This window comes from Aegilops tauschii, chromosome 6 (genome assembly GCF_002575655.3).
Source record: "Aegilops tauschii subsp. strangulata cultivar AL8/78 chromosome 6, Aet v6.0, whole genome shotgun sequence".
Lineage (NCBI taxonomy): Eukaryota > Viridiplantae > Streptophyta > Magnoliopsida > Poales > Poaceae > Aegilops > Aegilops tauschii.
This window is the reverse complement of record NC_053040.3, coordinates 270,300,081-270,312,253: the sequence shown is the minus strand read 5'-3', so window position 1 is coordinate 270,312,253 and position 12,173 is coordinate 270,300,081. Positions and strand designations below refer to the sequence as shown.

Below are 12,173 nucleotides of genomic sequence, written 5' to 3'. Positions count from 1 at the left end.
GCTTCCAGTATTTTTCTCTTATTGGTGATGATGTCTTTCATGTACTTTGCATAAGGAGGCATTTTTTAAGATATCAGTCAAGCGAGTACGCAAAAAGGCTGGCCTCAGCATTTTAGCAAAGCGCTGAAATTCTTCATCACCTTTCTTTTTAGTTGACTTAGGTGGAAAGGGCATAGGTTTTTGAACCAACGGTTCTCTTTCTTTACCATGTTTGGTAGCAACAAAGTCTCTTTTATCATAACGTGTATTCTTGGGTTGTGGGTTATCAAGGTCAACTGCAGGTTCTATCTCAACATCATTGCCTAGTTCTTTATTATTTGTTTGAGTGTCTTCATGAACCTCATCATTATCTTTTTCATTATCAGAAGGTGAGTGTTCATTACCAGACTGAGTTTCAGCATCAGAGATAGAAATTTCATCATCATTATCAAGAGGTTTTTCACTTCAAGTTCACTAGAGGCATGCAAAGTCTTGTCATTTTTCTTCTTTTTCTTTTTAGAAGGACTACGTGCATCAGTGTTGGCTCTTTGAGAGTCTTGTTCAATTCTTTTTGGGTGTCCCTCAGGATAAAGTGGTTCCTGAGTCATTTTACCTCCTCTAGTTGCTACTCTAACGCCAAAGTCACTTATATTATTATTCATTTCGTCAAGCAACTCTCTTTGAGATTTAGCAACGTGTTCTAGCTGAGTTTGAACCATAGAAGCATGCTTCCCCACACCTCTAACATCATTTGAGATTCTAAATAACAAGTCACTCAAGCGAGCAATCATATCAGAGTTGTATTTCAATTGTTTCATAACATTTGCATTGAAGTGATCTTGTTTTCTAATGTAGTTTTCAAACTCATAAAGGCATTGGCTAGGGTGCATATTGTGAGGATTGTCATTATCATTAAATTTCATTAGAGAATTTACCTCTACCACCTTAGGCAGTGGTGGTGTATCAAGCCCATGTATTTCTTCAATAGGAGGTAATTTTTTGACATCCTCGGTTTTAATACCTTTTTCCTTCATAGATTTTTTGCCTCTTGCATATCTTTAGGACTGAGATATAATATACCCCTCTTCTTCTGAGTGGGTTTAGGCGGTGGTTCAGGAAGAGTCCAATCATCATAATTTTTCAATATGTTATCCAATAATTCTTCAGCTTGCCCAACAGTTTGTTCCCTGAAAACACAACTAGCACAACTATCTAGGAAATCCCTAGAAGCATCGGTTAGTCCATTATAGAAGATATTAAGTATTTCATTTTTCTTAAGAGGATGATCAGGCAAAGCATTAAGTAACTGGCAAAGCCTCCCCCAAGCTTGTGGGAGACTCTCTTCTTTAATTTGCACAAAATTAAATATTTCCTGTAAAGCAGCTTGTTTCTTATGAGCAGGGAAATATTTTTCAGAGAAGTAATAAATCATATCCTGGGGACTACGCACACAACCAGGACCAAGAGTATCGTACCAAGCTTTAGCATCACCCTTTAATGAGAACTGAAATAATTTGAGAATATAGTAATCGTGAGTTTTCTCATCATGAGTAAAAAGGGTGGCTATGTCATTCAACTTAGTAAGATGTGCCACAACTGTTTCAGTTTCATAACCATGGAAAGGATCGGATTCAACCAGAGTAATTAACTCTGGGCCGACAAAGAATTCATAACCCTTATCATCAATAAAGATAGGTGAAGTAGCAAACTTAGGATCATATTGCATTCTAGCATTCAGAGATTTTTCTTTATACTTGCATAATAATTACTCTAGATCATCTCTATCCTTACAAGAAAGAATGTCTCTAGTTGTCCCTTCATTCATAACATAGCCTTCCGGTACCTTAGGCAATTCATATCTAGGAGGGCTAGTTCTAGTAGGTGTTTCAAGATTTTCAGTTTCAAGCTCATCATCAGATTCAACAACATCATGTTGTCTTACTCTAGCAATTTTTTCATCAAGAAAGTCACCTAGTGGCACATCATTATCATCAAGCAAGGTAATAGCATCATCATAGTATCATTCATAGCAGAAGTAGCATCATCAATAACTTGCGACATATTAGGATTAATAGCATGTGGTGGTGTTGCAAGTTTGCTTATAACAGAAGGTGAATCTAAAGCAGAGCTAGATGGCAGTTGGCAGTTCCTTACCTCCCCTCGTCTTAGAGGGATAAATCTTAGTCTTAGCATCCTTCAGATTCTTCATAGTGATAAATTGATAATAATCCCAAGTGACTCAACAAATATAGCTATGCTCCCCGGCAACGGTGCCAGAAAAAGGTCTTGATAACCCACAAGTATATGGGATCGCAACAGTTTTCGATGGTAGAGTATTCAACCCAAATTTATAGATTCAACACAAGGGGAGCCAAAGAATATTTGCAAGTAGTAGCAGCTGAGTTGTCAATTCAACCACACCTGGAGATTAATTATCTACAGCAAAGTGATCAGTAGCAAAGTAGTATGATAGTTTTGATAGTAGTGACAACAGGAATAGTAACGGTAACAGTGATAGTAGTATTTTTTGTAGCAAGTGCAATGGTAACGATAGCAGTGGTAACTTAGCAAGAACAATATAAGATACATTCGTAGGCATTGGATCGGTAATTTTTTGGATGATATTCATCATGTGACAGTCAAAACCTAGGGCGATACGGCACTAGCTCCAGTTCATTAATATAATGTAGGCATGTATTCCGTAAATAGTCATACGTGCTTATGGAAAGAACTTGCATGAAATATTTTGTCCTGCCCTCCCGTGGCAGTGGGGTATTGGAAACTAAGGTATATTAAGGCCTCCTTTTAATAGAGAACCGGAACAATGCATTAACACACGGTGAATACATGAACTCCTCAAACTACGGTCATCACCGGGAGTGGTCCCGACTATTGTCACTCCGGGGCTGCCGGATCATAACACGTAGTAGGTGACTATAACTTGCAAGATCGGATCTAGAACATGGATATAATGGTCATAACATAAATGGTTCAGATCTGAAATCATGGCACCCGTGCCCAAAGTGACAAGCATTAAGCATGGCAAAGTCATAGCAACATCAGTCTCAAAACATAGTGGATACTAGGGATCAAGCCCTAACAAAACTAACTAGATTACATGATGAATCCCATCCAACTCCTCACCGACTAGCGAGCCTACAGAGGAATTACTCACTCCCGGTGGGGAGCATCATGGAATTGGCGATGGAGAAGGGTTGGTGAAGACGAAGAACGAAGATCCCCCTCTCCGGAGCCCCAAACGGACTCCAGATCTGGCCTCCCGATGAAGAACAAGAGGTGACGGCGGCTTCTTTTCGTGGATCGTGATAATTCTTTCTCCCTGATTTTTTTGGAAATATGGGATTTTATAGCGTCGGTTGTAGGGTTTGTGAGGCCACCAGGTGGGGACAACCCCACCTGGGCGCGCTTGGGGGGGGGGAGCAGGCGCGCCCTGGTGGGTTGTGCCCACCCAGGTGCCCCCCTCAGGTGTCTCTTGGCTCCAGAAATTCTCTTTTATTGTATAAAAATCCTCGCAAAGTTTCATTCACCATGGTAGTTCTGCTGAAAACAGCGTCAATCTGGGGTTAGTTTCATTCAAATCATGCAAATTAGAGTCCAAAACAAGAGGAAAAGCGTTAGAAAAAGTAGATACGTTGGAGATGTATTAGCGGTGCATCAAGGACATAATTCTTTTGTGCAACAATCAGGATAATCCTCAAGTTACAGACCCAGTCCATGTAGTTGCTACCATTATCTTTCAACTTTGCTTTCTCTAGGAACGCATTAAAATTCAGGGGAAGGGTAGCACGGGCCATTGATCTACAACATAGATATGCAAATAGTATCAGGACTAAGTTCAATTAATCAAATTACTTAAGAACTCCCACTTAGATAGACATCCCTCAAGTCATCTAAATGATACGTGAGCCAAATCAACTAAACCATGTCCGATCATCACGTAAGATGGAGTAGTCATCAATGGTGAACATCTCTATGTTGATCATATCTACTATATGATTCACGTTCGACCTTTCGGTCTCCAATGTTCCGAGGCGATGCCTGTACATGCTAGGCTCGTCAAGTTTAACCCGAGTATTCCGCATGTGCAAAACAGTCTTGCACCCGTTGTATGTGAACGTAGAGTCTATCACACCCGATCATCACGTGGTGTATCAACACGACGAACTGTAGCAACGGTGCATACTCAAGGAGAACACTTTTACCTTGAAATTTAGTTAAGGGATCATCTTATAATGCTATCGTCGTACAAAGCAAAATAAGATGCATAAAAGATAAACATCACATGCAATCAAAATACATGACATGATATGGCCATCATCATCTTGTGCTTTTGATCTTCATCTCCAAAGCATCGTCATGATCTCCATCGTCACCGGCTCGACACCTTGATCTCCATTGTTGCGTCGTGGTCGTCTCGCCAACTATTTCTTCTACAACTATCGCTAACGCATAGTGATAAAGTAAAGCAATTACATGGCATTTGCATTTCATACAATAAAGAGACAACCATAAGGCTCATGCCGGTTGCCGATAACTTCTACAAAACATGATCATCTCATACAATAGCGTATATCACATCATGTCTTGACCATATCACATCGTTAGACGTCCTCTACTTTGTTGTTGCAAGTTTTACGTGGCTGCTACGGGCTTCTAGCAAGAATAGTTCTTACCTACGCATCAAACCAAAACGGTGTTTCGTCAAGTTTGCTGTTTTAACCTTCTTCAAGGAGCGGCCACAGTCAAATTCGATTCAACTAAAGTAGGAGAAACAGACACCCACTAGCCACCTTTATGCAAAACTAGTTGCATGTGTGTCAGTGGAACCGGTCTCATGTGCGTGGACATGTAAGGTTGGTCCGGGCCGCTTCATTCCACAATACCGCCGAATCAAAATAAGAGTTGGTGGTATGCAACATGACTATCACCGCCCACAACTCTTTGTGTTCTACTCGTGCATATGATCTACGCATAAACCTGGCTCATGATGCCACTGTTGGGAATCGTTGCATGGAAAACAAAAAAAATTCTACGCACACACAATGATCTATCCATGGAGGTGCATAGCAAAGAGGGGGAGAGTATGTCCACGTACCCTTGTAGACCGTAAGCGGAAGCGTTTGACAACACAGTTGATGTAGTCGAACTTCTTCTAGCTCCGACCGATCAAGTATCGAACGTACGGCACCTCCGAGTTCTGCACACGTTCAGCTCGGTGACCTCCCTCGCCTTCTTGATCCAACAAGTTGTCGAGGTAGTAGATGAGTTCCATCAGCACGACGGCGTGGTGACGGTGATGGTGAAGTGATCCACGCAGGGCTTCACCTAAGCACTACGAAGATATGACCGTGGGAGTAAACGGTGGAGGGGGGCGCCGCACACGGCTAGGCAATTGTCTTGGGTGTGCTAGGGGCGCCCCCCACATATATATAGGTGGGAGGGAGAGGGGAGGCAGCCAGGGCGCGCCCCAAGTAGGATCCGAATGCTACTTGGGGTTTCCCCAAGTGGCGCTCCCTACCTTTTTTCATTGGAGAAGAAAGGGAAGGGGGAAGAGAGAAAGGAAGGGGGGCGAACCCCCCCCCCCCTTTTCCTTCTCCCAATTCGGCCTCCTGCCATGAGGGGGGGGGGCGCCAGCCCTTGTTGGCTGGTGTGCTCCCCTCTCATGGCCCATATTGCCCATATATTCCCCCCGCGGGGTTCCGGTAACCCCTCCGGTACTCCGATAAATACCCGATACACTCCGGAACACTTCTAGTGTCCGAATACTATCGTCGTATATATCAATCTTTACCTATCGACCATTTCGAGACTCCTCGTCATGTCTGTGATATCATCCGGGACTCCGAACAACATTCAGTCACCAAATCACATAACTCATATAATACAATATCGTCATCGAACGTTAAGCGTGCGGACCCTACGGACTTGAGAACTATGTAGACATGACCGAGACACCTCTCTGGTCAATAACCAATAGCGGAACCTGGATGCTCATATTGGCTCCTACATATTCTACGAAGATCCTTTATCGGTCGAACCTTTATGACAACATACTTTATTCCCTTAGTCCATCGGTATGTTACTTGCCCGAGATTCGATCATTGGTATCTTCATACCTAGTTCAATCTCGTTACAGGCAAGTCTCTTTACTCGTTCCGTAATACATCATCATGTAACTAACTCATTAGTCACTTTGCTTGCAAGGCTTTTTATGATGTGTATTACCGAGAGGGCCCAGAGATACCTCTCCGATACTCGGAGTGACAAATCCTAATCTCGATCTATGCCAACTCAACAAACACCTTCGGAGATACCTGTAGAGCATCTTTATAATCACCCAGTTATGTTGTGACGTCTGATAGCACACAAGGCATTCCTCCGGTATCCGGGAGTTGCATGATCTCATAGTCGAAGGAATATGTATTTGACATGAAGAAAGCAATAACAATAAAACTGAACGATCAATATAATAAGCTAACGGATGAGTCTTGTCCATCACATCATTCTCCTAATGATGTGATCCCGTTATCAAATGACAACTCATGCCCATCGCTATAAAACCTTAACCATCTTTGATCAACTAGCTAGTCAAGTAGATGCTCACTAGGGATACAATGTTTGTCTATGTATTCACACATGTATTTAGGTTTCCGATCAATACAATTCTAGCATGAATAATAAACATTTATCATGAATAAGGAAATATAAAATAACAACTTTATTATTGCCTCTATGGCATATTTCCTTCTTTTTTTCCCTTTCCAAAAGAGGCACAACCGTGCCTCTCGCGAAAGCACAACCATGCCACTTGCGGAAGCAAAGCCGTTCCTCTCACGGAAGAAAAAAACAGAAAACATGTTCTTTTTCTTTTTCCGGTTGGCACGACCGTGCATCTCGCGAAAGCACAAGCGTGCCTCTCGCGACAGCAAAACCATGCCTCTCGCAGAAAAAAAAAACAGAAACCACGTTTTTTCGTTTATGAGAAGCACGGTTTTGCCTCTCGCGAAAGCGCAAACGTGCCTCTCGTGAAAACAAAACCATGCCTCTCGTTGAAGAAAAAACTAAAACATGTTTTTTTTCGTTTCCGAGAGGCAAAAACGTGCCTCTCGCGAAAGAAAAAACCGTGCATTTCGCGGAAGAAAAAAAGAAAAAGAAAACACGTTTTTCACGAAAAAAAGTTCTTTTTGTTTTTTGTCCGAAAGCTAAGCAAGATCGGTGGAAAACCGAAAAGTTGAAAAAAACCAAAAAACCCGCTTAAAAAGCCGAAAACGCGCGCGAAAAAATAAAATAAAAAACAAAATTCGGAGGGAGCGCCAGAGCACGACACGTGACGTGCTCTCAGCCCACCCGCAAGTGATCATTGTGAGGCTTCCGAAGAAGCGCTCCTCAACACAGTTGCTCCTGGTAATCAATCCAGGTCATTGATTTGGTATCGATGGCCCATGAAATACTTGGGCCCAAATTGATCTTTTTTTTTTCACACTAAGGCCCAAATCGATCTTGTATAGCTTTGCTTCTTCCCTGAGTCGATTGCAGAGTGCTTCTTTTCTTTGAGGAAGAAAAACTCGACTCCAGGAAGCCTTCACTCCTCCCACCATCCCATCGATTATCTGTGGCGGCCATGCGGGTAGGCTCCAGGGTGGTCGTCCTCGTCCGAGACTCCGCCGGCTACGGCGCAGCCCTCGCTGACGCGCTCCGGCCGTCGCCGGGGCTCACGAGGTCCCGTTGCCCCGCAAAACCCTAACCTAAACCATCCAAAAACGTGCACCTTCTGTCAGCTTACCCTTGATCGGTGGATGTCCTTGCAGGGGTTCCTCGCCCTTCGATCTCCCTCTCGATAAGTACGGCCTCAATGGCGAGAAGGCCTCCGGCGAGCTCGTTAGCTTCTCTGACTCCAGTGGCTCTCCTCAGGTAAGCGGGTTTTCTCGCCATCTCACAGATCCAATTCGTTTGCTACAAAACTACATATAACCAAACGGAAAGCCTTTTATGTTGGAATAAAAGGACTACGCTTCCTTGAACAAACATTTGTTGGGAGATCAGCTCCTCCCCTTTGAGCTGTCGGATAGGAGATCGCATGATTTCAGTTAGATATTTCAGACCAAGGCCAGTTCAACTGAAAGATGATTTATGTGGTAATGTAGAAACTGTGTAATTTTGCAAGTTGTTGAACTGTTGAGCAATTTGTAGCAATTGGGTTCAGAAACTTGGGAAGTTATGTCATCTTTCAGTGTTTGGTGGGCTGATCTGCTGAGCCAGTGAGTGTAATTTGGAGACAGAGAAAACTTAGAGCATCTCTAGCAGACCCCTTATATCCCACCGAACTGTAAAATAACCGCCAGTTTTCAGTTTTGCCGGAAGAAGTAGCCCGAACAGACACCTTATACACCTTCGACCTTTAAATTTTTTTAAGGGGTGCGGTAAAAAACTCCTCCCGATCTGCAAAAACACAGTTTCCGCATCCACTTCTACGGTGCCCTGTATCGGGAGAAAGCAGTTGACGGGAGCCCAACTGCCAGGGAAACATCTCCAGGACCCGTCCGCCGTCCTCGCCGCCCCGGACGCCACCCACCCGCCCCGGCCCCCCGGCCGCCGGCCGACCGCCCGCGTCTCTCCCGACGGAGGAGCTAGCTACAGCGACTCTGTCCGCTCGAATCGATTCAGCCAGCTAGCTAGCTAGCTCCTGGATTGATTTGAGCTAGCTACGGCGACGGCGGCTCCGTATTTGGCCGTTTGGATTGATTCGAGGTAGCTAGCTTCGTGCGAGCCATCCTGGACGATGGCGGCTCCGTATTTGGCCCTTTTATGCGCTGTCCACCGGCTTCGTGGGAGCGAGCTAGCTGACCGTGGACACGGGCGAGAGGAAGAAGAAGACGTGGGGAAAAAATATAAGTGAATATTCGGTTTTACAGTTTAAGTTTGAGGGGTCTGTTCGGCTGCATCTCAAACCGACCCTTAAAACGCGTTTTCCGCGAACTGAAAACCGCGTTTTCAGTTCCGCGGTTTAAGGGGTCTGCTAGAGATGCTCTTAGCTGCTGAGAAACAGAGTATGATTTTGATCGTGCGATTGTATCTAAGTGTTTGGAGTGGAGTGTCATTCTTCTTTAGGTCCAGCATATGCTTTCATTGCCGCAACCTTAGCAACTTGTTGCTGTGCTCTGTCCCTGGCCATGTCCTTACTTCCATGACTTCACTTTGATACATTAGTTCAGAGTATGATTTAGCACGGAGTTCTGTTTTCGTGGACGTAAAAAATGGCAGCCCAGTGCATGTAGGTCCTGCGTGCGCAGGGTCCGGGGAAGGGTCCGACCACTTCCGATCTTTTGTATGCAGCCTTTTCCTGCATTTCTGCAAGATTCACTTTACCGCTGCGCCAGGGCTCCCCTTCTTTTCATGGATGTAATGCTCAAAATTAGCTTATACCATTTGACTATCACTGTAAGTTCATGGTAATAACGGAACAACTTGTGGTATTCCATTGCCTACGGAAAAGGCTTTTTATTGGCTTTCAAATCTTTGATGATCATTTGCTAATGAAGAACTGAATATATTTTTGGCCTATTTTTTATGACATGGAACATTATTCCTTGCAACTAAAATCGAATTTTAAACAGCTGCTTATGGACGCCACATCCAAGCTACATTCAAGCCTGTTAATTTTTGGCAGGTGTCCTTTTTTGTTCTGCCTGACTATAGGCCTCCTGTTGCTGCATGTGCTATGAATGAGATTTTAGCATTGATTTCTTCTGAAGCTCCCTCCATCCAGCCAATTCTGATTGTACCATTCATCACAAGACCATCAGGCTGCTTCCATGGAATGGTTAATGCAACAAAAACTGGGCAGTTAACTACACTTCACGCTGCTGAAATAGGGGCATCAAATGAGTTTACTCACTTGTTGGTTGACGGAATTATTAAACCTCCCCCATCTTTGCAAATACGCGGTGAACCAATACAATGTTTGCTGGAAATGGTGCGGGTATTGAAGATACCGACAGTTCTTCTTGTCACATCAGGTGGGCAGCACCAAGGCAAAAGTTCTTCAGACTCTGACCTTGAGGTACAACTTCCCTTACCATTTTTGTATTTTCTCATTATCTTTTACTGGGGTTTCATGGAAAGTAATGGTACTTTATACAGAATAAAGGAAACGGGAAATTGCTATGGTAATTTATTGCAATCGTGAAAAGCTTACATGTGGTCTGCTACCTTGAAGCTACCATTAATGTTGGAACCTGCTGAACTATATAAAAGTTGTATACTGAGTAGGAAAAGTCCTGATGTCATCTTGTTTCCAAATAGAAAGCAAGAGTGTAGTGATGTTTGTGAAGGTTTACTCTAATTTCAACTAATGGTTTGTTTATTAGTTTTATATGTGGTATTATAATTGTACAAGAATTTGAACTCCATGATATTTCTATGGAGCAATAATTCACAAACCACAATGCACACCACTCATATTGAATAGAAAATTATATACTAAAAAGTGCTTGTTTGCTGTGAAAGAACTCGTCTTAGGGCAATTCTGTCTGGTTTGTTACATAAGTTTGTTTGTGCTACCCCCTGACAATTTTCTATACAAGTTGACTTTGTCGACATACCTGTGATTCCAATGCCTGTTTGCTCACCTAATCTCTCTGCCTATTGTTACTTCCAGGTGCTGCAGTGCGTGGGAGATCACGTAGCCAAGCACATCAACTTGGAGTTCTCCAAAGAAACTGTCATTGAGACAGGGGTTGAGAAATCAGCAAGCATTCAAGAACCCTGGCGTGAACTGTATCTGTGACGATTCTAAAACGTATCGTTTTGTGCCCTTATAAATAGACATCTTAACATTTTAGATTCGGACGTACTTTTTTTTCTTCTTTTTTTGCGGGTGGAACGTATTCTGTTCACGGTGTGCTAGTGATGAATTATGTGATTTGTGCAAGGGGCTTGTAACACGAGCCACACTTTGTTTTCCTTTACATCCAACTTGTTAAGAAGTGCAATGTCGCATGTATGTGCTTCGTGATGTCTTGGATTTTGGGCCATACTGCCATAGTGCAGCCGTAGGACTTCGTGTTTGGTAACTTTTATGAAGGAGAATGAGAATTTTGACGAGGGAGTTGTGACGAGATTAGATATAGGACGTGACATTTAATTTCCAATCCCTTGTTTGAGACGTGGGAATTTGAGAGATGTGCTTATTCCCTTGTTTGTTTAGTGGGAATTCATTCGGATGAGCTGAGATACGAAGAGAGGTTAAGTTATGACGAGTAGAGATGTTCTCCATAGATCAATTCCCAACTCCCTACCTTGTTTATAAAATAGTAGATGCGGCACTCGAAATTCTGCCCGGATGGCAGAGAGGCATGATCACTCGACCAGGAAGATTGATTTTGGTGAATCAGGTTATGAGAGCCAGGCCCACGCACCACTTGATCGTCGCTGAAGCGCCCAAATGGGCATTGGAGAGAATAGACAAGGATGTAGGGCATTCTTCTGGGCAGGATCAGAGGGGGGTAGTGGAGGGAAGGGCGCAGTTTCATGGCAACGGGTCTGCCGGTTTAGGGGTGATGGACCTGAGTAAACACTGGTCTTGCTCTTCGGCTACGCTGGGAATGGCTGAGAAGGATGGATGATTCGAGGCCATGGCAAGGACTAAACCTGGCACCGGACAAACATGTGAGGACAGCTTTCAATAGCTTGGTCCAATGGCATGTTGGAAAAGGAGACAGGATAGTTTTTTGGAATGACAGATGAGTATACGGGTCAACAATTGCAGAAATTGCTCCCTCCATACTGGCAAAGGTGAAAACGAGGATAGTGAATAGGAGATTGGTTAGCGAGGGGCTGACATCGCAAACATGGGCGAATGGCATCTTGGGGTGATTTTTCTACTGACGAGCTGGCGTGGTTCATCCGTCTTTGGGAGGTGCTGATAGAGATAGATTTAGTGCCGGCCAATGAAGATAAGGCTATTTGGGCTTGGAACGCTGTTGGGGAATACACATCAGCTTCTGCGTACAAGATGCTATGGGAAGGAGGGATCCGATTCCAGCCCACTGTTGCGATTTGGAAGAGTTGGGCCCCGCTATCCTGCAAAATATTCATGTGCTTGGCGGTACAATACAGACTTTGGACCTAGGATCGAAGGCTCAGGCATGCGTTACAAGAGGAGGCTTCACCCT

General features: G+C 43.8%; 1 non-coding gene across 1 annotated transcript; it reads left to right on the top strand.

The window, feature by feature from the left end:
• The first annotated feature begins 7,514 nt into the window (after nucleotides 1-7,514).
• Nucleotides 7,515-11,014, top strand: LOC109761442 (uncharacterized). Its single transcript, XR_005760041.3, has 4 exons — nucleotides 7,515-7,719; nucleotides 7,809-7,911; nucleotides 9,668-10,060; nucleotides 10,658-11,014. It is a non-coding gene; the product is annotated as an uncharacterized protein (transcript).
• The last annotated feature ends 1,159 nt before the right edge of the window (nucleotides 11,015-12,173 follow it).